This window comes from Austrofundulus limnaeus, unplaced genomic scaffold (assembly GCF_001266775.1).
Source record: "Austrofundulus limnaeus strain Quisiro unplaced genomic scaffold, Austrofundulus_limnaeus-1.0 Scaffold403, whole genome shotgun sequence".
In the NCBI taxonomy this organism is placed as follows: Eukaryota; Metazoa; Chordata; class Actinopteri; order Cyprinodontiformes; family Rivulidae; genus Austrofundulus; species Austrofundulus limnaeus.
Window position 1 is genome coordinate 37781 of NW_013952805.1, and position 4187 is coordinate 41967.

At 40.3% G+C, this 4187-nt stretch overlaps 1 long non-coding RNA gene across 1 annotated transcript; it reads left to right on the top strand.

The window, feature by feature from the left end:
- Nucleotides 1-7: 7 nt before the first annotated feature.
- LOC106528772 (uncharacterized) lies at nt 8-3993 on the top strand. Its single transcript, XR_001311542.1, has 2 exons — nt 8-666; nt 3398-3993. It is a non-coding gene; the product is annotated as an uncharacterized LOC106528772 (long non-coding RNA).
- Nucleotides 3994-4187: the final 194 nt, after the last annotated feature.

Genomic DNA, 4187 nt, shown 5'->3' on the forward strand with positions numbered 1-4187 from the left:
GATGGATGGATGGATGGATTTATAAGACACTTTACATTTTAGAAAAAAATCTCAAAGTTCTACAATCAAATACAACAGCAACAATACAGGTAGAATGAAATACACATTTCATGTTAAACAGATAAAAATAAAACATTAATTAAAGGAAATCAATAAGAACACTAAGTAAAAAGGAAGGTTTAGGTCTGTTTTGAAGCCAGCCGTCTGTGGAGCCATAAGATGAGGGGGCAAGGTAATCCACAGCCAAAGCAAGGCACATTAATTAAAAGGAAACCAGTAAAAATACTAAAYAGAAAAACACTGTGTAAAAAGCAAGGTTTTTAGGCCAGCTTTGAAACCTGCCACGGTTTGTTGAGCCCTCAGAAGAGGAGGGAGGGTATCTCACAGGCGAGGAGCAGCACAGGAAAAGGCCCTGTCACCAATGGTGCGGGTGTGAGTCTTGAGAATGTGAAGAATATTTGTATTTGAGGAGCGGAGAGTGCGTGAGGAACAGYGAGGAGCGAGGAGATCTGTATGTTCAAATTTGCGCACCCCCGTCAGGATCCCTGCAGCACTATTCTGAACATGTTGTAATTTTTGTAAGTTCTTCACAGGAGTTCCAAYGAGGAGGGCGTTGCAGTAATCAAGTCTGGAGGAGACAATTAAAGACTCATTCATGCTCTGTCAGTATGACTAAATTGTTCAATTATATTGCCACAACTTTGTTGCATGTAACATTTTCCCACATTCAACAACTTACTTTTTAAGTGTWCAACCTTAAACCCTGTTTGTTTTTGGTGCAATAATCAATCAGATGATAAGGCTTCACTAAAAGCTCACATCAAAGACTTCAAAACAAAAAAAATTCCCCACATTTTTGCATCATCTAAATTATTTTCCATTAAACTCACCCTCCTGCCTGGAAAWCAAAATGTCTCTTAGAATTCCAACCAGCTTTGGCCAAACTGCAATATTTGACACCCTGGGAACGAAAACGTCGGTTTATCCGGGATTTCTTTACAGAAAACACTCAACCTGCTGATGGAAAAGTTGAAGAGGACAAAAGTAAACATGAGTTTTAAAGCAAAGAAAGGACAAGTTGTGCATCAGATTTTAGAACAAACTGACCTCYGGTATTTTTAGGTTATAGCTGAGGGCAGCTTTTGTTCACTAAAACTACAAGATAGAACTCGACGCCAACCGTCGCTGATGTCCCCCGWCGCCTTTCAGTAGTTTTGCTGGAATCATCGCAGRCCTTCATATTTAAATAATCTCACAGGGTGAACAGACGGATGGACGGGGGGCTAAAGTGATCTTGTCAAACTACGACACAAACGTGTTGAGCAGGTCTCCCTTGCGATGCACACAAAAGATACGCGTGCAAGAAAAGAGACACATTATCAGCTTTGATAAAAAAAAATGGCCGACTTCCTGTGGGGATTGGACCATGACTCCAAGAGACTTTTTTGTAGGTCCTGAGATGTTACACGTGTACCAAATTTCATGATTCCTGCTTCAAGCATGTCTTGGAGCTAATGTTTTAAATAATAATAGGGGGCTGATTAGGTAAAGAGGGTCAGAGATGGAGCTTTCCAAGCAAAACGTCACTTCCTGTTGTCAGGGGCGGGGCTTTGATGATGTCAGCATACTGTATGACCACATGGTATGGTCGGGCATGCGAGGCCCACTGATCAAAAGAAGCTCATGCCCTGTTCCTGTGAAGGAAATTGCTGGAAGTATTTTGTGATTAATTCGTGAGGAATAAAGCCAAAATATTTCAAACAAGCAAAAGAAATTTAAACAAATAAAAAATTACACTCCATTCATGGCAGTTATGAATGAACAGGTTCTGACAGTGGGGATTACTGTGTTACACAAGRTTTATACTCACGCTGTGAACATATTTACTGTTTGCGCCACATTGTTTCATTTGCTTTACAGTTTTGACAGCCGAGGTTTACGCGCCACATTATCTCGGCTTCTTTTTGCGCGCCTGGAGTAATGCAGCATCTAAAACCCTGCCAGCTGTTAACAATGGCACGTTGTGTGTGTGTGTGTGTGTGTGTGTTAACAGTGCACACATGCATGCAGCTGTCGGAAGTATGCACGTCAAAAAACAGCAGCCGGCTCCTTCCAAAGCTGGCTTCCTTCTCATGTTCACAGTTAACTGGTCTGTGTTGATGCTGCAGTGCAGCTTTGTCACTTTGACCAAAGGTTTCCAGACTGTCAACTGGATAATCCCCCCCCCAACCCATCCCCGAGGAAAGAGACAAACTTATCTTCTAAACAAAAAGCGAACAAAGATAAGRCGCAGGTGTTTCCACGTTTGTTGTGAAAATCAGATATAATGAATGTCCTGACCTCTTGGTGAACTCGTCCGGACGTTGATTCCTGCAAAATCCTGCATTTGTTTGGAATGTTTTCCACTTGTGAACATTTTCCTCTGTGCAACAAGTGAGCCATGTTTATTTTTTCATGTTTTAGACTTAGTATGGTAGTAACTATTAAAGGGACCACACTAACACATGGGGATTAATATATGTACCTCTACAGATTTGTTTGAGTTAAAAGGACATCAGTGCAGTTTTGGGAGCAATCGGGGCTGCTGCTAAAGAGAGAACGTATTTAGCTGTGCAGTTCTGGAAATGGTTCCAAAAATCAGCAACATCACAAATAGCTTATTTGAGTTTGTGCAGAAATATAAAGCACAATACAGGAAATGACTAATGTCTTTTAAAAAGAAACGCCAKTTTACCCATCTCTAAGTTTACACCAGTGTCATAGGTTTGCAGGAAGTCACACCCAAAAAACGCAGACTGGCACAAGAAAAGAAAAAAAAMYWAAAAAAAAACTTTTTTGGAAAAACAAAAACACTGAAGAGGCAGAGCAAAACCGACAAACTGGGGAGAACATGATACACCAAAAGGAGATAATGTGTGAGAATGAACAGAAAATATAGTCTAATGAGGAGGAGTGGCTGCTGTGACTAATTGAAACTGTGAACAGGTGTAACCGGGCGTGGCAGAAAACCGACTGAGTAAACGGCACAAAGGAAACAGATAAACTGATAAAATGAAAACACAAATTAAAGCTAATAATGAAACAAAAAACTACTAATAAACTAATAAAAACACAAATTATYRCAGYCAAACCTTGTTTCGAAAAAGTTTAYATCTCTCTSCTCAGATTCCTCAGAGCCTATAAAMCAAACTTGTCAACAGGTTATTATGTTAAAAAATCTGAACAATCTCAAAAGCAACAACAGCTGTGGTTTCATCGTTGATTGCGCGAACGAGCTGAGGTCAAAACACGCGAGGTGTCGTCCTCTCAGAATAACGCCGTACGTCTCAGCGTCTTCCTCTGAGTGCCAGGAAGGGACAGCTGATTCTTTTAACCACGATGTCCTGTTTCCTGTCAGGCCCACGACGAGCTGACATCAAACGCAGAAGATGTGACCGACAGACCCTCTGGTTCCTCAGAGCCTGGCTGTGTCTGTGCTGGAGGAAGAAACAGGAACTGCTTCACATGCTAAACTCTTCAGACACACAACACACATGTATTGTACATGACTTGATACACAACAAACACAATCTGAGCCTCGCTGGAACTTTAATTTGGAGATAAACAGTATCTCTGGCCCTGAATGGTGACAGTGAATTCAKTGGGTGGGTCGATCTGCAGACACACAAGTGTTTTGTGGTTGTTTTCATGTCAGTGGTGGCAGCCGCTCCTGGCACTGGGTCAGAAATGAACACATGATGTGATGACAGCTACTAGGGCCAGTCTGAGCTCCCTCAACAGATCCAATGTATCAGTTATTTAGTCTGACAGTAAAACATGCAAAAAAAGTGCATTCTGAGTTATTTGTGTGTTTTTTAAGTCTAATTTCACTTCTTTTTTTAAATAATCCTGGTGGAATTAAACACTCACTTTCACTGATTTTTGTCTATTCAGTCTTTTACATTTTATTTTTGTAAATTTCTAATGAAATAAATGAATATTGCTTCCTGTAAAGTTGACCTTGTCGGCTGGTTTTAGGTATATTTATGTAGTTGGTTGGTTTACTTCCTCTAATTTCAGATTTGCTGATTTTTTAATTAATTTTTTTTAACTTTATTTAAACAGGACAGTGCACATTAATGAACATTCTTATACTTCTGTACAGACTGTAAAGGAGCCAGATTGTAGCATAATTGCTCATTTACATC